Below are 25,247 nucleotides of genomic sequence, written 5' to 3'. Positions count from 1 at the left end.
CACCTCTGGCCTGCGTCACTCCAACCATATTTCAGCTACCAGACAAAACGTGCATTGGCTTCTCATCAAAGCATGCATTGCATTTAAGATCTTGTCTAGACCACACTGTTGCATATACAATGGGGTTCTGCACCAGCGTCACAACAGCATCTCCGTAAAACCTCAGGTCCGTCTCTTATGATCATCAGACACCCTTACCCTGGCCACGCCAAAATTCAAAAGCAAAAGAGGTGGAGGCATCCATTTCTGTGATACAGCGCCCACTCGCTGGAATTCCCTACCATCTAAATTCAGAAATTAGCCTGCTTATCTGTCTTTAAAAAAAACCTGTGAAAACATGGTTGTTGAACAATATATGACTAATTATTACCTGTTGTCTTCTTGAGTACTGACATTCCTCTTATGCCTGCTACTGTACAAATGCTGTGATAACTCCGGGTCTTGGGCATCACACAAATGTAATGAATACATAAATAACATAAACAATGCCAAAACTTTTTCAGGCACATGCCATTTTTGCATTTTGCAAGATGGCATGGGAAAGCATTCTTCATCACACATAATTTTATTGGTGGGGGATAGGTTTCAAAAACATTCTTACGTTCACATCAATTTTGTAGGTGGTAAGCGAATACACCAAAGCGTTCTGAGTTAGAAGTTCATTTTATAGGCAGAGGAGAGATAACACCAAAGCATTTTGAAGCATCCATCGTTTCTTGTTGGTAGGAAGATAGCATACCAAGGCATACAAAATCTCATATAATTTTATAGGCGCAGAAGAGCATATTAAAACATTCTTAGACGCATGTTGTTTTGATAGGTGAAGAGAGATCATGCCAAAGCATTCTTATCTACAAGTTAATTTTATAGCTAACAAAAAAAAAACATGCCACAATGTTCTTAGACATACATCATTATTGCATTTGGCAAGAGATCAAGTCAAACCATTTTAGCCACACATATTTGCATAGGTGGAGGAGTGCACACCAAAACATTCTAAGGCGCATGTCATTTTTGTTCAGAAGAGAGCACAGAAAAGCATTATTAGTCGTATGTTGATTGTATAGGAAGTGGATAGAGCACGCCAAATCCTTTTTAGGCACATGTTATATTTGTAGGTCAGAAGGGAGCACAGAAAATCATTCTTAGTCAAACATTAATTTTTATTTTTATTTTTTGGGGAGGAGAAAGCACACCAAAATATTCTTAGGCAAACACAATGTTTGTAGGTGTGAAAAGAGAATTCCATTACATTCATAATCAAATGGCATTTTATGGGAGGAGGGCACATCAAAATGTTCTTAAATGCACATCATTTACAGTGTTCAAAAGAGGGAACCCGGAAGCATTTTTAGTCACATGTTAACTACATAGGCAGATGAGAGAGAGCACCACAACAGTCTTAGGTGTTCAGGTACGCCCAATACACCAATAAAGAGAATAAAACCTCAATAACGCAATGACTTCAAGTGCAGCGGAAAAAAAAGCTTTATTCAGATACAAACGACAATCTCACAATGGCATTAGGAAAAACAAGGTTTTAAGCTAGATAATCATCATAGCTGATGTCATAATTAGTATTCATCAAAAAGAAACATCTGCTCTATCACTCAATTGGTTAGTGGAATATAGTACATATAGTTACCCATAGGTGAACCTTTTAGTATTGGTTCCTTCACAACTAATAGCTCTCCTAGATACATCCTTTTACAAATTATACATTTAAATGTACAATGCCATTGGCTGGCACTACCTTACTACACTAGTCGATAAGAAGAACACAATTCAATTGGTCAGTTCTGTGCTCATCTGACCTTGAGCACTTTTATGAGGTGCCAAGGTACGTGGTGGGGAAGGAGATCCAGTTTAAAGAAGTTACTCCCTTCTTGTTCCCAGGCTTGAGGCCTTACCTGCCAGTGTGCTCATGGCAGGCGTCTGATAGTTCAAACAAAGTGACATGTGCACTATCAAATTGGGCCTGGAATAAATGATCATCATTTCGATCACGGGGTAGGGGACCACTGTTCAGAGCTCAATTTTGTATTTTTATTGGATTTTCTGCTATTCTAATGTGTGTGTGTATTATCCATCAGTGGCCACTTGTGGCGCTGTATATTCATTCATTTTGGGATCAATTGGCACAGTAGCTACTTGCACCTGTCATTCGAGTATATGTCTATTTCTCCCTGCCACCAACTGCAAATAGTTAACGTTGATAGTTGCATGCTGTATACCCTGAGAAACATTATCTCGGGCGGCTTTAGTTTCTAAGCAGAACTCGCCTCTGCACATTGATCTTGGTGCTTGGCGCTGCTGTCTGAGCATCATGGGGCCTGAAACGTTGTGTTCATCAATTTTATATCAGGGTGCAATATTTCTGAATTTAGGCCTTGCAGGGTTTGGTCTGAGTAATGGCGGATCCGTTGCTATTTCTCTGCCATGTTAGTGTTCTTTATGTCTTGCATGCCACCCTTCATGATTCCCTGCCTGTATATGCTGCAACCTCACCCTACCTACCCATTTCTATACTACTTGTACAACCCTCTCTGAGTAATGTGCAACCTCTCCCTACTACTGTGAATGCAAACTACTTCTCGCCTACTTGTGTTACGCAACCTATTCTACTCTTCATGGTGGTTGCGTGACCATTGGTGTTTACTGAACGTTTCTCATCTTGTACTTTTGTTTATGTACGGGAACAGATGGAGATGTGGCCAGACCCAGTGCAACTGTCATCTCGGTTATCACATGGGTGCATGTCATGTTTGTTAGTGGGAGGTGACCATGCAAAACATTCTTAGTTACACATTCATTCTATAGATGAATCAGATAAAACAGTCATCGGCACACATCATTTTTGAAGGTGGGACATTTTTTGACACAGATAATTTTATAAGCGGAGGAGGAGAGCATACCAAAACTGTTGTGTAGTCTACTTTCTGTGCTACAGTCAAGTTACATGTATTTTATGTCTGAACCTGCTGCAGTACCCAAACATGGTAGGGGCCAGGACAAGGGGGTGGAGGAGGAATGTACATAGTGAGGAATAGTTCCACGTGCCTCAAATGAATAAGGAGCATTGATTTGAAATGTTGAACCCGAGGGGACCCTTTAAGACTAGGTGGCACTCTTATGGGAAGAATGTGGATGCAGAAATTACTCAAACACCAATAATAATGTTGACTCAGGATCTAAAACAGGGTGTACAATGGACATATACAGATGTCAACAGTATCAAGATCAAAAATGTTCATAAAAAGCACTCTTTTATTCTAATATCTTATCATCATTGACATCATGCTATGTGGCAAATTGTAAAAACTTATGTGGGGCTGTGTTTTCGGTAATGGGAAACATCTACATATACTTTCTATGGGGTTACATGTCGTGATTGGGTCTCTACTATTCGGTGGGCAACTAAGCCCTCCTCTAGTGCAAGTCATCTTCATCATCACAAAATAAATGATGATCTATTGGTTCACAAACTATAGGATGCTTTGCTATGTGGTCCTCTATCATTGGTTGACATGCTTGTACCCTTCTAGAATATTACACTCGCTAGAAGCGCACAAACTGGTACACTAGGTGCGGGTGGGTTGGTCTTGACCATCCCTCCCCACCCAATTAGCACAACATCTATCATCACTCTTACTTTCTGTCATCAATTAGCCTTTGAACATGGCCTTGCAGGCTTCACAAACTCCTGGAAATAATAGGGAGCGAGCATGCTCTTATCTTCTGGTCTCTTGCGTAGTTCTGCTCATGTCTATTTTCATCTGGGTCACATGTCTGAAGACCACGATTCAAGCTTCAATTCACTATTAAATGGAATTAAAATTAATAGATCTTGGCACCCATTGTCTCTCAGCTGCACCTTGACAGCAGCTTGGCTTGCCTCTTGTATTAATTCTAACCTTAGAATAGACAACCAGTTCTCGGCTGCACTGGCCTTCTTGACACTGAACCAGACAAGCCTCTTTGATTCTTTCTTGCTCGGAAGGTAATGTTTGTTAACTCTTAAAAACTTCAGGCTTTCTGCTCATGAGATTCTTTTTGCTAAAAAAACAATGTGGAATATCAAGATTTCTTATGATTATATAAACCTTGGCATACTTGACGGCACCACCTGCAGTCCATTATACTACGTATAGCTAGCTTCTATGATCACTTAGTCTACTGCGTTGTTGCATCTGCACATTTATAAAACATTTTGCATTTTGTTGCATGCTCTTCACACATGTATTCTTCATTTCAAATGTAACAGGTTACTCAATTCTATAATTCGCCATGGGATTCTATATATTCTCTTTACGTGCTTTACCATTATCTCTTCTCAGTGCGTCACGTTGCATCACGTGACGTTCCAAGTCTGTTCTTTCATTCATCTCCCGCTCTTTAAGGATCTTCCCCAAGAGACTGTCAGCTCTTCATGGATACATAAATAATGGCTTTCTTAATGGGTACTTTGCTTCAAAGGTTGCTCGTGTTATTGGCATCATTACCAGTGTCGTCTTTGTCAATATCTCTGGTTCCCAACATGTAGGCAGGTTAAGGGCGGGACTTCCAGTAGATGCTTTTGGCTCCTCCTCTACAATGTTATCATGCATGTGACAGAGGAGGGCGTTGAAGCCCCACAGTTCAAGAGAGGACATTGTATAAATTCAAGAAGAAAGAAAAAAAGAAAGAAAGAAAGAAGGTAAGAAAGGACTCAACAAATTATTAGCAAGAGGGGAATCCTTATAGATACCCTAGATCTAATTTCAGAGGTATCATATGCAATGTATTTTTATTTATTTATTTGTATTTATTTTATTTATTTATTTGTTTATTTATATTGCGCCGAACTGCTCGCAAGCATCGGGGGGCATACGTGGAGACACGGACAGACAGTGAAGGACAGAACAATGACGGGACACTGCAATACACATCAAAGGACGTAGGGTCTTATCTAGGTTTACTCAAAAAGCATGGTTTTGAGTTTTTTTACGGAAAGAATATAGGTTAGATTCTAGTCTGAGGCTTGTTGGTAGTTTGTTCCAGAAAGCTGCCGCACGTGTGTGGAATGCTCTTCCTTGACCTAGTTCTTTTTTTAATTTAGGAGTTGTTATCAGTCCCTTGGCTTCAGATCTTAATGTTCTGGTAGGGTTGTAGGGTGTTAGTTTGGTCTTGAGGTAGGCAGGGGCTTTTCCATAAAGGCATTTATGGGTTAGACACAAGGACTTGAATTGTACGCGGTCTTCCATTTTCAACCAATGTAGGTCTCGTCTGGCTTCGCTGATAGGATCTCTCCTTGGTTTTTGTTTGATAACTCTTATGGCCTGATTTTGAATCAGTTGGTACTTGTGTAAGCTTTGTTTGCTGGCACCAGCAAGGAGTGCGTGACCACAGTCCAAGCGCGATAAAATGGTGGCTCTGGCAATAGTGGCGCAATTTTTTTCATTGAGAAGGGGCCTAATTGCTTTGAGGAGTCTGATATAATAGTTGCAGTTTTTGCTGACATACAGGGCTTGAGCATCTGCGTTGAGTGTAGCTTTCAGGGTCATGCCAAGTGTTTTGACTTTACCAACTACATCAATGCAGGATTCCTTGATTTGGAATGCCTTGTAGTCAGATGTCAGTTAAGCGCGAGCCTGGGTGGATCCAAATTCCATTAACTGGGTCTTGTTGCTGTTAATGCACATCCAATTATTGTTCATCCACTCTTCTATATTCTTATAGATGGTATTCAATGTTATACTGTCTTTCACGTAATCACTGCTCAATTCCATAACTAGCTGGGTGTCGTCAGCATAGTTAGTGAAAATTACTTGAAGTTGTTCCAATAATTCACACAGGAGGCGAATGTAGATATTAAAGAGCAGCAGTGATAGGCTTGCTCCCTGAGGAACACCACACAAGATGTTATGTTCAGTTGAAAATTTGTCTCCCCAATGGACACGTGAAATTCTGTTCTCTAGGAAGGAGGTGAGCCAGATTATTGCTTCATTGGAGCAGTTTGCCGTTTTCGCTAGTGCTTGTTGTAAGAGTCGGTGGTCTAACAGGTCAAATGCAGCACGTAGGTCTAAAAGCACTAGTAATCCGGTTTTACCCTTGTCCATGATTTCCAGCATTTTTGTTTGTAAGTCTAGCATTGCTGTCTCTGTGCTATGTGCTGCTCTCAAGCCAGATTGTTGCGGATGTAATAACTCATTTTTATCTGCGTATTCCTGTAGTTGAGTTGTAGCGATTTTGTCCATGACCTTAAGGGTGAAATTGCAGTTAGTAATGGGCCTCAAGTTGTTAGGGTCGCGTTGGTCTAAGTTGGGTTTTTTTGCCAGTGGGGTAATGGTGACTTTTTTTTAATATTAACTGGCACTGTTTTATCTCTGAAAGATCAATTTACAATTTTAGTAAATAAAGGGGCGAAAATATCAGAGTGTTCAAGAATGATTTTCGGTGGAAGCTTGTTTTCCGCACAGGACGACGGTTTCATAGATGCCAGTGTTTTCTTCATGGTATCAATAGAAATTTGTTGAAATTGGAATTTCTCTATCCCCATGTCAGTCGTCAGTTGGACTGAAGGGTTAGGTTGTAGCTTGGTCTGAAGGGCGGATGCAATTCGTTTTCTCGCTTTGATGATTTTATTGGCGAAAGCTGTCTGAGTGTTATCACATACTAGTTGGGAGGGATTGAAATTGGGAACCAGGGTCTGGGGTTTGTCGATAGATTTTAGTATGTCGAAGAGTTTTCTTGCTGAGCTTGCAGATGCTTCGATTTGACTGTTGAAATAATTCCTTTTGGCTTCATTAATGCGGTTTCTATATGATTTTTCTAGTGACTTCCAACTAATCTTATTGTCGTCTGTAGGTTTTTTTTGCCATTGAGCTTCTCTAAGGTTTTTTTCCTTTTTAAATTGGGTCAGTTCTGGTGTATACCATTTTTGATGGTTGGAATTGGGCCTGACTGTTTTTTCGCGATTAGGTACTTTTTGGTTTATCAAGCTTTGCATCTGATGGTCATATTAGCTTATAATGGTGTCAAAGGAATCTGTTTCCTTAATGTCGGCCAGGATTCTGTTAACACAAGATTGTAAATCTGTGCTTTCAATATTTTTAAGGTTTCTTGAGTAAACTTTCTTGGCATCGTTAGCAGGTTTTTTTGCTAACTGAGGGATCAATAGATTGAATCAGTATATGCCAACTATCCAGGTTCCACCCACGACAGTTTCATTTACAGAATGTCAACCCTAAACCGGGACCTAGAAGCTGGGCGGCATGGCAATACATGGCTGCTTGGTGAGTATAAATGCCACTGCACATGCATGCATGTCAGATACTGAGTAATGTCACAACCCCACTAATGATACCCATCACCACCTCCCCAGGGGACAGTGCCTACCCTCTAAGCACCCACATGATGACGCCAATTCGGAACCCCACCACGCCACCCGAGGTAAGATACAACACAATCCATATTGCAACCCGGGGCATAGTGGAGCGCACATTCAGAGTGCTCAAGTAACGCTTTCTCTCCCTTGACCGCTCTGGTGGGCAGCTGTTATATGCTCCCCCAGTAGTGTGCAGGATCATAGTGGCAGCATGTGTCCTGCACAATGTTGCAACATGCCGGGGCCTGCCGGTGGACATGGTGGTGCCCCCACATCCCCAGCCACATGCACGCCCCCTGCGCATCGGAGGGGAAAGGTCACGTGGTAAGGCAGCCCGTATGCAGTTGGTGGCAAATTACTTCACATGAAATCACACCCCTGTGGAGTGCACACAGCCCTGACACATACCAGCTGACAATCAATGATGATGACATAAGGGACACTCAACTGTCACAACCATACCATCCTGAGATTAGTCACCTGGAAGTGTTACGTGGTGTGCATCCCTACCTACCCAAACACCACCAATGCTATGTCATCAAAAGACATACATCTATGCTGTTAAATTCATAACGCCCTTGCTAAATACAACATGAGAACAGTGCCATGTCACCCAACCCCTCCCCAGCTCCACCACCAAACACACCATGGCATCTCATGCAATGTGAAAGCAAACAAAGCAATGTACAAGACCCGACACAAGTTTCACAAAGTACACTGTCCCTAATGGAAACTGCCCACACACAATATGCTCCCAGAAATGTATAACTAACAGCACACATTACCAAATACTTACCACCAACACAATGCTGCAACACACCATGGAAAAATGCAAAAACATGACAGTACTAAGTTCAAGTAGTGGTAGTCTTACAACCTGAATACGCCAGCACATCGACCCCTTCCAACTGTAGAGTGTTGCTACCACACAAATGTCTCAGTGTACTGCATACAACATGAACTGCATCTGCAAAGTAGACGGCCTTGTGAAGACATGAGGAAGGAACCTGCAGATTAGGAGGAAGACATGGATGCACAAGCACATATCAATACACCATGCAGTGTACAATACAACAACAATATCCACTAGGGATGTCTACACAGTATTGACTACAGACTGCCCACAGAGCTCATGGGAGCCCAACGCCACTGTGTAACTCACTGTCACTTGGTCACACCCTTTGCGAGCCCATGGAAACAGGAAGCAGGAGGGGTGTGTGTCTCACAAACCCAAGCATCTAACCCAAACTCAGGACAAGCCTGCATGTGTCTGCCGGAATACAGTGGATGTCCACGGGAGCCACACAAGGCAACACACTGTAAAAAAAAAAATCAAAAATCAAAAATGGCCATGTGGTGGCCAGGGGGGGGTGGGGGAGGCCACCCAGGAGGTTCGAGGACAGGGTGCACACCAACACCCACCTGCGTGGATGTTGCAAAAACCTCCATGGGCTCATGGCCTGCACCGCTATGCCATTGTGGGAGAACTGCTGTCGCTCTGCTCATCCTCTGCTGCTGCATCAGGAGGCGGTGGCACTATGAGAGGAAGCCCACGCAAAGCCCTGGTATGGTCCTCCATGGCAGCAAGCATGCAGGTCTGGAAGGTCTGATTCTTGAGGATTGAAGTGCGGAGATCCCCATGCAGCACATCACGGGTTGCCTGCATTTCTGCACTCATGGCCTCGCGTGATGCCCGGATCTCCTCACGTGTTGCATGCTGCTCAGCTTAGAGCGAACGTGTGAGCTGCTCCAGCTGCTGTTCAGCCCTAACATTTTGGGAAGCCTCAAGTTCAAGCAGACTCTGCCTGAGGTTATGGAGTTCCACCCTCAGGGCTTCCCTGTGGCCCTGTGACTCTATTGATATGGATTCGCGCAGAGTCTCCAGTGCTGCCCGTCAGTCCCTGTTGTACGCCAACATGTCTTTCCTGTGTGATTGGCAAATGGAGTCTGTTGCCTGCTGTTGTTGCTCCATCTGCCTTTCAGGGGTGATAATGGAAGTGGCCACCCTCTCCATTGCCTGAGCCATCATTTCTACTGATGCTGCCTGTTGGGTTGCCATACCGTACACAGAGTTTTCCCATACAGTATTGCCTGGTGGCACACGGCCACTCTGTCTACAGGCACCACACCTGTTTGGGGCAAGGCGATCTGCACCTTGCTGTGCTGGCACTGCCTGAGGCTGCAGGACTGCATTCCCCCTCTGATCCGCTGGCCCAGGAACAGGATCAGATGCTGTGGAGTGTGACCCTGCATCCGTAACCGCCAGAGGTGGACCTACCAACAATGACATCCCCATAGAGGGTGCAACCCCTGCTCCAGGTGGGTTCGACAGAACAGATCCCTGCAAGAAACACTTACCTGCGACGGCACATAAGTCTCATCATCCGACTCAGCACCTGAATAGAGGTCTGGGGAGGTGCACCCAGAGACACCCCTGGACAGTATGGTCTGCAGTAACATTGGGTTTTCACCTACCACCACACCACGTCCCCCACTGGTGCCCAGTCGTGCCTGAGATTCCTCCTGGGTCTGCACCATCTCCTCAACCTCAACAGCACCAATTGCATCATCACCTGCAAAAACATGAAATACAACAAATGGAAACAGGCATGAGCACCATAGCACATACATAGGCTGTGACAAGCCAGAGATCCAGTACATGATTTACACATGTCCCACATGACTATTACCCTGCCATGCATGCACTGTCAAAGAGTTTGAAGTGGAGTCAAAAAGGCAGACACTGGGGAGAGCAAGATGGAAAAGCAACACATTTGCAGCATGTTGGGTAGTACTGGCATCACACATCAGGCTGTGAGTGGCATGTCCAATACACATACATGACACATGCCACCACACAGATGTCATGTAGCATAGCCACGGTAAATTACAAAACTACAGCAATATGTCAGTGAATGAGTACTGTCACACATCCATGTCACATCGACATGATACGAAGATTGATGCTGAATAGTGTTGCAAAATATGCATGTGCCAAACACTGAAACACATCCAGTGTCCAATAACAGAGCCATTGTGGGCTGATCAATGGTTGGTCACTTTAACATTACAGGAACCATCTTTCATCTTCCACATGCAAACAGGCCCTAACAAAAAATATCTGCAGCCCAATACTCCATTGGCCTGAATGGTGTAATCATTAACATAACCAGGTAAAAATAGTGGCCCAGTGTCGGCTGTAAACAATGACCGAAGCATATCACATATGTTGCAATAGGGCAGAATAACGCGTAGCAAAAATGGGAGAGTGGAAACAATCAGGCGGAATGAACACTTGCAAAATCTGAACAATGTAGTTGCAAGATGACAGTTCAAGGTAAAGTGCACTAATGTGGGCCTAATTGGCAACTGTGGGCAGAAGGGTTACAGTCATATGCAAATACAAGGCGCGTGAATGTATGGGAGGAAGCAAATGGGTGACACTCAGGAGTACACACCCTCACCTGGCACTCAATCAGAACCCGTCACCCAAACAACATACACATGGATTACACACACACGCATGGGCACTCACCGGACAATGCGTCGTAATCAGGTACATCTCACACACCTTGGATCTGTTCCTCTGTGACGAAGGTCCCAGCAACAGACTCATGTTCAGCGAGTTTGTTGTCCTCTTGTGGAGACCCACCGCCAGTCACCAGAGTAGCGGCATGATTTGAGGCCAGCTTGTTCTTTGCTCTGCGTTTCAGGTCATTCCACCGCTTGTAGCAATCATCAGCTGTGCGCCTCACAAATCCAAGGGCACTTATGCGGTCCGCGATGGTCTGCCAGTGTGCCCTACGTTGACCAGGTGTGGTCTTGCACCCTGCAGTCACCAACATTTCACGGCTATGTGACGACACATAGCTCACAAGTGCATCAAGTTCGGGGTCATTAAAGCTAGGCTTCCTTGACGTGCCGGACTGTGTAGCCGTGTCTGCGGTCTCAGCCTGTAGTGCCAGAGCACCCTTCTTCCTCTTCTTCAAAGGTGGAGCAGAGTCTGAGTGGCTTGCGCTGCTCTGGTCAGTAGGGGCAGAAGCGCAGGTGGACTGGGTACTGGGAGTGTGCGAAGGCACAATGACCATAGGTCTTGGTGCAGGCATTGGCTGAAGTGTGATGTTGGCAGGGGCAACGTCAGTTTGATGGACCAGGACCGACACTGTCCCGGCTGGGAGACTCAGAGCTGGGGTGGATAGAGCTGCAGCTGCCCCTGCAGCCTCCCCACCCTGCCTACTTGGGGCAGCAGATGACATCGCTGCCCCAGATCCACGTGGCCTGGTGACACCAACTTGCACCGACACACATGGCTTAGACTTGCTGATCTGGAAGTCAGCCTGGGAGTCATCCTGTGCCGGCTCAGGTGCCACAATGGGCTGGTCCAACAAGGGCTGAGCTGGGATGGTGTCAGCCACGTTTCCCTCAACCATGGGGGGGAGCATGGGTGTCCCTGATTGGTCCTCCACACATGGGGGTCTAGGGGCACCATGCAAATCCTGGCCACGTCCCCTACCGCGCCCACCACTCCCACCTTTTGGAGGTCGGCCACCTTTGCCTCCCTTACCGCTAGGCCGCCTCCAAACCATGGCATTGATGTTGTTGTGCGTATGGGAGTTGCATTAAACAATTGTCCTGGGCAATTGGGGGTGAAAGGGGTAGGGTACTAGATGGAATTTGTACCCTAGTGCTCTAGAAAGGCTGTCTGTGACCCCTGGGGGAAGATGACGGATCATGCAACGCACAGGCACCCCCAAAACAAAAAGTAACGTGCACACAACCCCTCGTAGACCATGTGCGTGGAAAAATGAACCTGCACTACGCTGTGGCACCCAGAAACACAACAACAAGCGTACATGTGTTACATGCAGCCTACAATGACCTCTGAAGGGGTACGCGACACACGGGGAAAGCACAGTTGGTAAATGCATGCGCGACTCACCGTCTGACTGAAAAAAAAATGTGAAAAAACGCGTATGTGCGCGTAGGCAACACCCCCGCCAAAAGAAGAACTGTACGCTGTCTGAGGAGACAGGACAAAAGAAGAAGTGAACGCTGTTTGAGGAAACAGGCCCAAAAAAAATAAAGAACGCTGTCAGAGGTAACAGTGAGTACGAAATTGAAACGCTGTGAAGTAATCGTGTGTGAACCGACAAGAAGTACAGAATTCACCCACTCGCTCTCCACGAAAAGCACGTACAAGGGAATGGGGTCCTACACATACCTTTCAAAGCGGCCCACACGTACAGCGTCACTTACGCGTGTACATGCTAAGGCCCTTTCCTCCAATTACACAAGCTGACACTCGGACGTGCAGTTTTTGGACGTGTACGATGAACATGCACCCGTGTTGATGGAAACGCCTGCATGAGTCAAATCACTTACGCGCGTAGGCCCTTTCCTCGGATTACACTCATCGACACGCGGACGTGCAGTTTTTCCATGCGTGCTGAACCACTATGCCCACGTCACGAGGGAAACGTCCGTGCAAATCACGTCACAGAAGCGCTTACGCGCTAATGGCCTTTGGTCCAATGAAACCGCATACGTGTGCTGACGGGTTTACGCGCGAAGCACCTTTCCTCGAATTACACACTGACGTGCAATATTTTCACGTGCCAAATCACTCTGTATCAAGCTGGCCACGCAACAACACACGGAAGACCACGCTCCTGCCCAGAAGGCCGAATTACTGCCCCCCAGAGCCCCGAGCACGCTCCCACCTGCCATCTGCTGCTGCCTGACTGCCTGCTGCCCACGTGCCATGCTATTTGCTGCCTGCATGTCAGCCAGGGGTGCAGTTGCTGTGACCACCCCTGCTGGAACCGAAGACTCCTGACTGGGATACCATCGCTCCACAGCCCATCCCCAGGACCCAGTTGCCCACCCACTCCTGCCTCTGGGGTTGCCATGTCGGGCACAGCACCATCTGGCACCACTGGCAACCCCCAGCCAGAGAGGCAGAGGGCCACCAGCTTCAGTGCCATGGAAGTTGGTGTCCTGGTGGCGCAAGACCTGGGGCAGTATGATGCCCTCTTTGGAAGTTCGCGCGCCGACAATGAAGGACGAAAAAGGATCTGGATGGACATCATGACTGCCATCCACACGGAGGGGGTGGCAGTCCGCGACTTACACCATGTCAAAAGGCGCTGGCAGGACTTCAGGTCCAGGACCCTCAACAAGGCCCAGCGCCTCTTGAAGGCAGTGGATGCCAAGGGGCACCTGGGCAACCTGTCCGACCACCAGATGAGGGTCCTGGAACACATATGCCCAGCGCTCCACGTCCAGGTCCTTGAGAGGCAGACCCGTCTGGAGTCGAGCGGTAAGTGTACATGCATACTGATTGGACGCTGTGCGTGTGGTGGCATGCCAGTAGTGTGCAGGTTGCACATGTGTTTTCGTAGTGCCATGTAGGGATGTGTATGAACAGGGGCGTGAGGCTGCCACATGTGAGTCCTCTTAGGTGTGAGACACATTGATGGTGTATGTGTTGGTAAGCATGCTGTGCAAATGCAGGTGTGGTAGCACACATGTTTGAATTTCTGTGTGTGTGCGTTGGCATGGTTGTGGTGTCACACATGGATGGTGGTTCCTGCTGCATGTATCTGCACTGTGTACATGTGCATGTGTGTGCATTTGACAAGTGTGCAAATGTGATGCAACATGGATGCATGTGAAACTGACATGTAGACGGCTGAATGCCAGATGTGACATGTATGGCAATCGCATCACAGCGACAGTTGGAGGAGATGTAGACATGCATGTAAGTGTGGTGGCATGTGTGCGTGTCTAGTGCACTCCCTGTGTTTCATGTGATGTTAGGCTCACCTTCGGCTGTTTATGCTGTTGTATGTGTATGGATGTTGCTGCCTGGTGCAATTTTGCTGTTGAAATTACATGTGTGTCGTGGAGTGTGATGCCATGTCTGAAGTTTGACACTGCCACTCATGTGCAACTGTCATGTGTGTATCAGTCTATTGTACAGTGCCCTGATGTCTGTGATTTATCTCTCCCTGTCTGCAGCGTCAACTGATGAAGAGGGCAGAGAGGGTGCTGTGGAGCACAGTGGCAGGGATCGCACCACCAGCCGGAGACGCAATGCCCGGCTCCCCTCCCAGATTGTCATCTCGTCAGGGAGTGAGGAGTCTGGTGCCATGTCCCAGGCCGCAGCTGCCGAGGGTAGGTCCAAGAGGCAGAGGTCAGAGGTGAAATCCTCAGCAGCAGAAGGGGCAGCTGAGACCCCACAGGGTCCAACGGAGGAAGATGGCACGGAGTCATCCAGGTTGGTGGGGGGTTTGGTGGAGGAGGAGGCCGCGGAAGGGACACACACGGGGTCTGGAGTAGGGGATTCCACTGGTGCTAGTGGTGCAGTGCAGGGGCAGGGACAGGAGGCAGCACAGGCCACCGTGGAGGTGCCTGTGTGTAATCCTGTCCCTGATCCTGTCACTGCATCCTCTGGCACCAGCAGGGATGCCTACGTCCAGACCTGTTTTCAGGGAGGGGATGAGCGCACAATAACTGGCCTTCCTCTCCCTGTGGACGTGGCTATCCGGGACCGTGTTGAGCCTGTCCTGACTGGGATAGCGTTGCGTCAACCGGGCATGCAAGGTGACCTGCAGTCCTTTCGTGGAGAGACTGCACGTCGTCTTGCATGCCTCTTTGACCACGTTGACCTACTGGGATGGGTCACCGGTGCTGGATTCCTCCGTGTGCTGGACCTTCTTGCGACCCTCTCCTCACCTGAACCCCCTACGTGCCAGTCATCCTCCATGCCTTCTTCCCACCCATGTGTCACCTGGGTACCCTGTGGAGCTGCCCCTGACCCATCGGCCAGGCTGGTGGAGGACACATCCCTACCATAGACGGGAGTCGGACATCCAGCAGGGGTGGCCACCATGACAACTGCACCCCAGCCGGAGGAGGACATGCAGGCAGCAAGAGCCGGGGCGCAGGCACAGCAGCAGCAACATGATGGGAGCAATGATGGCTCGGGGCCTTCAACATCGGAGGGGCAGGCATCGGCCATAGGGCAGGAGGACCCCGGATTTCAAGTGTCTTCCGTGTGGCAGTGGTTGGGCCACGCCATAGATGCAGAGCGGCAGCGGGCCGAAGAGGCACGGCTCACAATGGTCAGGGTGGAAAACTCCATGCGGTGGGCCCTGAGGCGGGCTGAGTGCCTCGAGGCAATTCACAGGGAGTTGGAGGTGAACATGTCGTCGTCCCTGCGAACCCTCGCGGCCATGGAAGAAGACCGCCTCCAGGACTTTGAGCGGGAGTTTGGTTATGCCCTGGCCCGAGACATCAACAAGTGAGCCGTCGGACTAGCCCGCTGCCTTTGTAAATAGTTACTGTTAGGTTTCCTTTCTGTTTTTGTTTATTTTGGGCCGCTTGGACAATGCACCACATTTTTGTATATAGTTCATTATTAGGTAGGGTTTTTTGTAAGTTTCATTTCATTTGTTGGGCTCATGGACCCTGGATTGGTTATTTGTATATAGTTGAACAGGGGATGTTTCTCGTTTTTATTTTAATTTCACCATGGCGCGATGGATTTCATGTATTTTATTTTCCCTTGGATTTGCTTTGTTGGACTGAGACTTTGGACAAATTTTCATTTGGAGTTCTTTGGATTCTGATTTCATATTGTTTATTTTTTCCAGACATGCTGCATTTTATTTATTATTCCCATTATTGATTTATTTTTTCATTACATTCATGTTTTGTTCAATACATTTTTGTTTCATACTTCGATGTGTGGTATTCTCTCATTGGTTTCATGCATGTCATGATATGGGTTTTCACATTCACTTGCACCCATTGTGTGTGTGTGACGGACATGTGCTCATGTACATACTTGCCATTCGGGTTGTATCATGTAATGGCCATTTCTCTGTGGGTGGATGCAATACTTGTTTGGGTCTTTGGGCTGGGGTGGCATGGGGTGTGGTGTGGGTGGCCATGAGGCCCATGATTGAGGATCGTCATGACGTGAGTGCTGGGGGACATGTGTGGGACATGAGGGGGGCCTGCTGGCAGGTGCCCCTGACTGCTGGGGGGTGGGGGTGCTGGGGGACATGAGTGGGACATGAGTGGGGTCCTGCTGGCAGGTGCCCCTGACTGCTGGGCATGGGGGTGCTGGGGGACATGTGTGGGGGCCTGCTGGCAGGTGCCCCTGACTGCTGGGGGGGTGGGGGTGCTGGGGACATGAGTGGGGGCCTGCTGGCAGGTACCCCTGACTGCTGGAGGGTGGGGGTGCTGGGGGACATGAGTGGGGGCCTGCTGGCAGGTGCCCCTGACTGCAGGGGGTGTGGGTGCTGGGGGACATGTGTGGGGGCCCGCTGGCAGATGCCCCTGACTGCTGGGGGGTGGGGGTTCTGGGGGACATGAGTGGGGCCTGCTGGCAGGTGCCCCTGACTGCTGGGGGGTGTGGGTGCGGGGGACATGTGTGGGGGCCTTCTGGCCGGTGCCCCTGACTGCTGGGGGTGGGGTGCTGGGGGACATGAGGGGGGGCCTGCTGGCAGGTGCCCCTGACTGCTGGGGGGTGGGGGTGCTGGGGGACATGAGTGGGGGCCTGCTGGCAGGTGCCCTTGACTGCTGGGGGTGGGGGAGCTTGGGGACATGAGTGGGGCATGAGTGGGGGCCTGCTGGCCGGTGCCCCTGACTGCTGGGGGTGGGGTGCTGGGGGACATGAGTGGGGGCCTGCTGGCAGGTGCCCCTGACTGCTGGGGGGTGGGGGTGCTGGGGGACATGTGTGGGGGCCCGCTGGCAGATGCCCCTGACTGCTGGGGGGTGGGGGTTCTGGGGGACATGAGTGGGACATGAGTGGGGCCTGCTGGCAGGTGCCCCTGACTGCTGGGGGGTGGGGGTGCTGGGGGACATGAGTGGGGGCCTCCTGGCAGGTGCCCTTGACTGCTGGGGGTGGGGGTGCTTGGGGACATGAGTGGGGCATGAGTGGGGGCCTGCTGGCCGGTGCCCCTGACTGCTGGGGGTGGGGTGCTGGGGGACATGAGTGGGGGCCTGCTTGCAGGTGCCCCTGACTGCTGGGGGGTGGGGGTGCTGGAAGACATGAGTGGGGGCCTACTGGCAGGTGCCCTTGACTGCTGGGGGTGTGGGTGCTGGGGTACATGTGTGGGGGCCTGCTGGCAGGTGCCCCTGACTGCTGGGGGGTGGGGGTGCTGGGGGACATGAGTGGGGGCCTGCTGGCAGGTGCCCTTGACTGCTGGGGGTGGGGGTGCTGGGGGACATGAGTGGGACATGAGTGGGGGCCTGCTGGCAGGTGTCCCTGACTGCTGTGGGGTGTGGGTGCTGGGGGACATGTGTGGGGGCCCGCTGGCAGGTGCCCCTGACTGCTGGGGGGTGGGGGTGCTGGGGGACATGAGTGGGACATGAGTGGGGGCCTGCTGGCAGGTGCCCCTGACTGCTGGGGGTGTGGGTGCTGCGGACATGTGTGGGGGCCTGCTGGCAGGTGCCCCTGACTGCTGGGGGGTGGGGGTGCTGGGGGACATGAGTGGGACATGAGTGTGGGCCTGCTGGCAGGTGCACCTGACTGCTAGGGGGTGTGGGTGCTGGGGGACCTGTGTGGGGGCCTGCTGGCTGGTGCCCCTGACTGCTGGGGGGTGGGGGTGCTGGGGGACATGAGTGGGGGCCTGCTGGCAGGTGCCCTTGACTGCTGGGGTGGGGGTGCTGGGGGACATGAGTGGGGCATGAGTGGGGGCCTGCTGGCCGGTGCCCCTGACTGCTGGGTGTGGGGTGCTGGGGGACATGAGTGGGGGCCTGCTGGCAGGTGCCCCTGACTGCTGGGGGTGGGGGTGCTGGGGGATATGAGTGGGGGCCTGCTGGAAGGTGCTCCTGACTGCTGGGGGTGTGGGTGCTGGGGTACATGTGTGGGGGCCTGCTGGCAGGTGCCCCTGACTGCTGGGGGGTGGGGGTGCTGGGGGACATGAGTGGGGGCCTGCTGGCAGGTGCCCTTGACTGCTGGGGGTGGGGGTGCTGGGGGACATGAGTGGGGCATGAGTGGGGGCCTGCTGGCCGGTGCCCCTGACTGCTGGGTGTGGGGTGCGCGGGGACATGAGTGGGGGCCTGCTGGCAGGTGCCCCTGACTGCTGGGGGTGGGGGTGCTGGGAGACATGAGTGGGGGCCTGCTGGCAGGTGCCCCTGACTGCTGGGGGGTGTGGGTGCTGGGGTACATGTGTGGGGGCCTGCTGGCAGGTGCCCCTGACTGCTGGGGGGTGAGGGTGCTGGGGGACATGAGTGGGGGCCTGCTGGCAGGTGCCCTTGACTGCTGGGGGTGGGGGTGCTGGGGGACATGAGTGGGGCATGAGTGGGGGCCTGCTGGCAGGTGCCCCTGACTGCTGTGGGGTGTGGGTGCTGGGGGACATGTGTGGGGGCCCGCTGGCAGGTGCCCCTGACTGCTGGGGGGTGGGGGTGCTGGGGGACATGAGTGGGTCATGAGTGGGGGCCTGCTGGTATGTGCCCCTGACTGCTGGGGGGTGTGGGTGCTGGGGACACGTGTGGGGGCCTGCTGGCAGGTGCCCCTGACTGCTGGGGGGTGGGGGTGCTGGGGGACTTGAGTGGGACATGAGTGGGGGCCTGCTGGCAGGTGCACCTGACTGCTGGGGGGTGTGGGTGCTGGGGGACATGTGTGGGGGCCTGCTGGCTGGTGCCCCTGACTGCTGGGGGTGGGGGTGCTGAGGGACATTAGTGGGGGCCTGCTGGCAGGTGCCCCTGACTGCTGGGGGGTGTGGGTGCTGGGGGACATGAGTGGGACATGACTGGGGGCCTGCTGGCAGGTGCCCCTGACTGCCTGGGGGTGTGGGTGCTGGGGGACATATGTGGGGGCCTGCTAGCAGGTACCCCTGACTGCTGGGGGTGCGGGTGCTGGGGGACATGGATGGGGCCTGTTGGCAGGTGCCCCTGACTGCTGGGGGTGGGGGTGCTGGGGGACATGAGTGGGACATGAGTGGGGGCCTGCTGGCAGGTGCCCCTGACTGCTGGGGGGTGGGGGTGCTGGGGGACATGATTTTGTGATCACTATTGCAAGGTGACATGTGGCTTGGCTGGGGGGCATGCCCATGGTGGATGGGCTGCCTGTGGGACATGACCAGGGGTGCAGGGTAGTCCCCTGTGGTGTGGGCTTCCTGCAGGGGCCATGGAGGGTGTAGAGGGAACACCTGGGATGACCCACACTGCCGATTCGCGTGTAGGACTCCCCGTGCACCCCCTGAAATTCATGTACCCCGCTATGATATCAAAATCGCCTGTGAAACTTCCCGCGAAACCTAGTTATTCACGTACCCCACTCACACAGGGCCTATTGCGTGTGAAACTTCCTGCGAACACCAGTTATACACGTACCCCACTCGCACAGGCCATTTCGCATCTGAAACTTCCTGCGCACCCCCGAAATACACGTTCCACTCTCCAATTGCATGTGAAACTTCCCGCGCACCCCAGGAATACACGTACCCCACTCGCACAGGGCCTATCGTGTGTGAAACTTCCCACACACCCCAGGAATACACGTACCCCACTTGCACAGGGCCTATCGCGTGTGAAACTTCCTGTGCACCCCAGGAATACACACACCCCACTCGCACAGGGCATTTCGCGTGTGAAACTTCCCGTGCACCCCTGAAATACACGCTCCCCTCTCCAATTGCGTGTGAAACTTCCCGCGCACCCCGGGAATACATGTACCCTACTCGCACAGGGCATTTCACGTGTGAAACTTCCTGCGCACCCCCGAAATACACGTTCCCCTCTCCAATCGCGTGTGAAACTTCCCACGCACCCCAGGAATACACCTATACCACTCGCACAGGGCCTATCACGTGTGAAACTTACCGCGCACCCCCGAAATTCACATTCCCCTCTCCAATCGCGTGTGAAACTTCCCGCGCACCCCAGGAATACACGTACCCCACTCGCATAGGGCCTATCGTGTGTGAAACTTCCTGCGAACCACAGGAATACACGTACCCCACTCGCACAGGGCCTATCGCGCGTGAAACTTCCCGCGCACCCCTGAAATACACGTTCCCCTCTCCAATCGTGTGTGAAACTTCCCACATACCCCACGAATACACGTACCCCACTCACACAGGGCCTATAGCGTGTGAAACTTCCCGCGCACCCCAGGAATACACGTACCCCACTCGCACAGGGCTTTTCTCGTGTGAAACTTCCTGCGAACCCCTGTTATACACGTACCCCGCTCCAATCGCGTGTGACACTCCCCGTGCAGCGGGGTACGTGTATTCGGAGGGGTACACTGGGAGTTTTACAGGCGTTTTCATGGTTGGGGGCCTGTGCGCCATGTACGGGATTTGTGCGCTGGGCATGGCGCATGGGGAGGGGTTGGGGGCGTAACTGGCGCTGCTGCAGTGTCGCTGTGCCACTCTGCGCCACGGTTGGTTTTGGAAACTAAAATGCAAGAATACGCTGTGCGCGGAAATGGATTTTAGCGCACGTGGCTGGCGCAGTAATTCGCACGCGTACACTGTGCACTAGCCGCGTGCGCCACTTGTGCGCTGAATTCTATGAATTGCCCCCGTAGTCGTTTCCAAAGATGGTCAGAAAACACACATGATTGTGGGTGTTCATCTTTGCATCACCACCAATGTAATTTCAAACAATAGAATCCATGCAGCAATAGTTCACTAAGGAAACCATAGGAAGGATGAGATGTGGTTAAGGCCTGCCCCAGCCCTACAACACAGAATGGGGTGTGGAGTCATTTCATAGCTGAAAAGATACAACTACACATTATTGGCTTCCATGTGTACAAAAGCACATTGTGCAGGGGAAGCTGACAACTCATGTGGGCACCTCTTCTATGCAGGCCCACATGAGAAGGTATCATACACATTTGGGCAAATGAAAAAAGTGACTGGTCATCCTCCCACCCCTCTACTTACATGCAACAGACACCTCAGCACACCATCCAGCACCATTACACTAGAGACTCTAAAAATATACAGCATTTAAGAAGTTTAGTCCTTCAAAATGCAATTTATATTCCCCTAAGTGCACACACACCCGTTTCCTGAGGCTTTTGAATGTGCCATAAATATCAAACAAAATGAAAAGCTTTGTCTCTTCAATGACAACTCACTGTAATTGTGCAATCAATTTGCTACCCTACTCATTTGTGGAAAACCGAGGCTGGAGATGGCTCCTTGGCCATGTTCATCCCTGCTCAAAAGATCTGGGTCAGCAATACTTCATGAGCACTGCATTACCATGTCTCCACATGTATGTTCTGGAAGCGGTCAGAATTAGGTTAAGACAGTCTACCTGATGATGGACACATGGACAAGTGCTCAAGATAGAGATTTTAAGGTTGTCACTAGACACCTACAACCATACCTCCTTGCAGCAAAGTCCAGATGAGAAGCCACTGAAGCCACGCTATGGATTGGCCAGCTCTCTCCCTCCCCTTCCCCCAATACACCCACTGCCTGTTGATTGTACACGGAGATGGGATTTGTGGATGATGGAGGCTGAAGGAGGAGAAAGATTCATTATCCCAATATGACAAGTGGTTTTAACTTTTAGTGTCCCTAGAAATATAACAACATGGCAGCTACCCTAATTTTTCAGATAACTGCAGCACAAATATATATATTTGATTGCTATATTTTATGTTGAATTGGAAAATACTAATCATATCTCAGCCCACACCTCCTTGGAGGAGCTGCCATTTTTATCAATGTTTTTCTGAGCTGAGAATGTCACAATTCTGACCCTTCATGATTCAAACTTTACTTCCATAACCTATCACCACACTCACTGTCCATTTCCTAGGAATTATGAGATGGCCAGAATGAAAATTGTCCTCATAAATCAAGTTATATACATCACACAGGATTCATATGTACATGATACCGATGGGCTTCTTATATCTTTTATATGAGTCTGGGATGAGCTCACTGGGACACACAATTATCTTTTTATTAAGGAAAAATTAAACCAATGCAAATCAATGGCATTGATTCATATATGTCCCTCAGTTTCACATAGCCCCCAACTATTCATACAAGTTTCATTTCTCCATCATCACCTGACACAAACATCTGCTTATCTCTTTCATATGCAATGTTTGATCATCCATTAGTGGCTCTAAATCCCTTTCTTGTAGTTGAGTCAGCCCTGAAAAGGTCATTTCTGTTAGCCACTAATGCACAGTTAATGGGGAGACCTGAACTTAAATGTCATTTCTGCTGGCTGTGTTATCTACAAGTCCAACAATTTGGATCTAATTATGTATTATTGCTTTGTAGTTCTTACTGGATCAGGCCTGCTTTCCTGGTTTGCCAGGTCTTGAGTTCAGATTTTCAAAGGCAAAGACCTTTAAGTTCAGTGGGGAAAATACCAGTTGCATCTATACATCAGAATATACAACTTTAAATCTACAAGATGTGCTTGCATGTAACATTTTATCTTTATATCTCGGCATGTTGTTTAAAATACAATATTTCTTGGCATACGGTTTGGACAGATATAAGTTGACTTTAGGTTTTATTGACAGATACGCCACAGTTACATGGAAAATCCAACAAGTGGGCCTTTCCATTTGAATGTCAGTTTATTTGTGAACAATAAGTGTCTCTCTGAAATATGTCACTTGGCTTCACTTTTACCTCCTTGGTATTTTTCACATGCCTATCCTTTCCATGTATCTTTTCCCATGCCTACTGCTGCAGTTTTGAATCTGTCAAACGGTGCCTTTTCCCAGTGTACACAAAGTCTGCATCTGCAGCACCACATGTTATTTCACATGTTTTTTCTTATTAATTGGGCATATCCATTTGTTTTAAGCTCTCAGGTATATATGCCCATTTCTTTCCATTTCACTAGGCCTTATGTCAAAAATCATGTTTTTGTACCGGCTTTTTTATTATTTCAATGGAACTCACCATTAGCCAGCTTCATGCTTCATGCTCACAATAGGGGCCTAGCATGGCCTCTCCACCTCTGTCACTATGGGGCTGTCTTTTTGACCTACAAGTCCCCCCACCCACTGAGTCTCAGTTGGCCCATAGAAAAGAGCAAGGGAAAGTGGGGCTTTTGTTTTCCTTTTTTGCTTTGGCTCATTCCATGAATTTCCTTGTTGTCGCATGTCCCGTCTTTTCCTGTGCTGAGGGAGTGGCACTCTGGTCTGTACGCATCTCTTTTTGGATGTTGGGGTTCAGTTCAGGAACACCTCCCTTTTTGGAACCTCCTACATCCAGGTTGTGAAGGTAAGGAGTTATTGAGTTTGCAGCGAGTAAAAGGGAGGTTAAGTATATTATACAGTACATATTTCCCCTGTAAATAGGCATACAACTTGAAACACAAAACAACAGATAGCAAATTGACATGTATTTCTCTTACATGAACATTTCTATACATGACATCTCCTGTTTTCATGTGTATATATTCTTTGTGAGTATAAATTCCTTTACTCCCTGTAATTGTGTGATAATCTCTACCTGGGTTTCCAAACTTTCCCTTCATTCTTCAGATGGTTCCTGGACTCTACATCACTGGGATTTTCAATCAATCATAAAGTCTGTCTGGGGTGACAGCTCTTCAACTGATTGATATGAACCCTTTTCTATTCTGTATGTACGATTTTAGGGATGAGGACCTTATAGGGGACAGGTGAGATTTTTACCAATAATTTCAAAGGCTCTGTGCCAAGAGGGGAGGAACTTCCGCTACTTGGTCTGTTTCCATTGGAAATTGTACAGGTAGACCCTGTCTCCTAATGTGTACTCCTTATTGGAAGTTTTTAAGTCATAGTAGGCTTTCATTTCTTCTGCCGACTTTTCCAAATTGCGCTGAGCATAAGCAATGTTGTGCTGAAGGTGTTTCTGTAAATTCTCAATGTACTCATGAGTAGTGGATGCGTTGATCAGGGTCTGCTCTTGAGTTCTGTAGAACAGATGCTTAGGTCACACAATTTTCCGTCCAGTCATGAGCTCCAATGGGGACATTTTGGTTGCAGAAAACGACGTGGACTTAATGACCATTAGTCCAATTGGTAACCGGATGTCTCAACTTGTTCCAAATTCCACCACAAACTTCTTCAAGATGCCCTCAATTGTTTTATTGTACCGTTCAACCTGCTCAACGCTGTGTGGTAGGCAATGTGGAGTTTTCTCTTTACCCTTAGTATCTCCCAAATCTTGGTCACCACCTAGAAGGTAAAATGACTGCTTTGGTCTGACTCAATCCTTTCAGGAAGTCTGAAAAAGAGAAGATGTGGTTCATCATTAGTGCGGCAGCTGTCTGCACCTTGCAATTCGGGGAAAGACATTCTACCCACTTGGTAAACAAGCATTTCACGGTCAACATGTACTTGAGTGAATCATTGGCCCGATTAAATCGACTTGCAAATCCAACCAAGGCTGTGTCATTCACTTTTTCTGTATGGGAGCTCTGTGTGTGTGAGAGAACTTTGCTGAAACTGAGTACACACAAGACACCCCTTTAAGTAGATGTTAAAGTCCTGGCCCATGTGTGGCCAATATACAACCTCACGTATGAAACCCCCTATAACCCGCAGTGGCAGCATCATGGGTGTCACTTAACAACATGCTTCAGAATGAGATAGGTACCACCGACTGGTGACATCCAGATATGGATCTCTGTACTAATAAACCGTCTTGGATTTGGAACCTTTTGCAAAACTCCTTAACACCCAGAGATCCTCCTTCCTGATATAATCTGTGCAGTTGAGAGTTCATTATTGGCATGGGTTTGGGACCTGGTGGCAGCAGACACCTGGATTTCCCCCATCATGCATTCCCATAGATCCCTGTAAATGGCTCCGGTTTTGGCCACCTGGTCAGCCAAGACATTTACAGTTTTCTTTGGTCTCTTTATTTTGCATTGACAG

This window comes from Ambystoma mexicanum, chromosome 3p (genome assembly GCF_040938575.1).
Source record: "Ambystoma mexicanum isolate Mex_15411 chromosome 3p, UKY_AmexF1_1, whole genome shotgun sequence".
In the NCBI taxonomy this organism is placed as follows: domain Eukaryota; kingdom Metazoa; phylum Chordata; class Amphibia; order Caudata; family Ambystomatidae; genus Ambystoma; species Ambystoma mexicanum.
The sequence above is the reverse complement of the archived record's forward strand: the minus strand, read 5'-3'. Positions refer to the sequence as shown.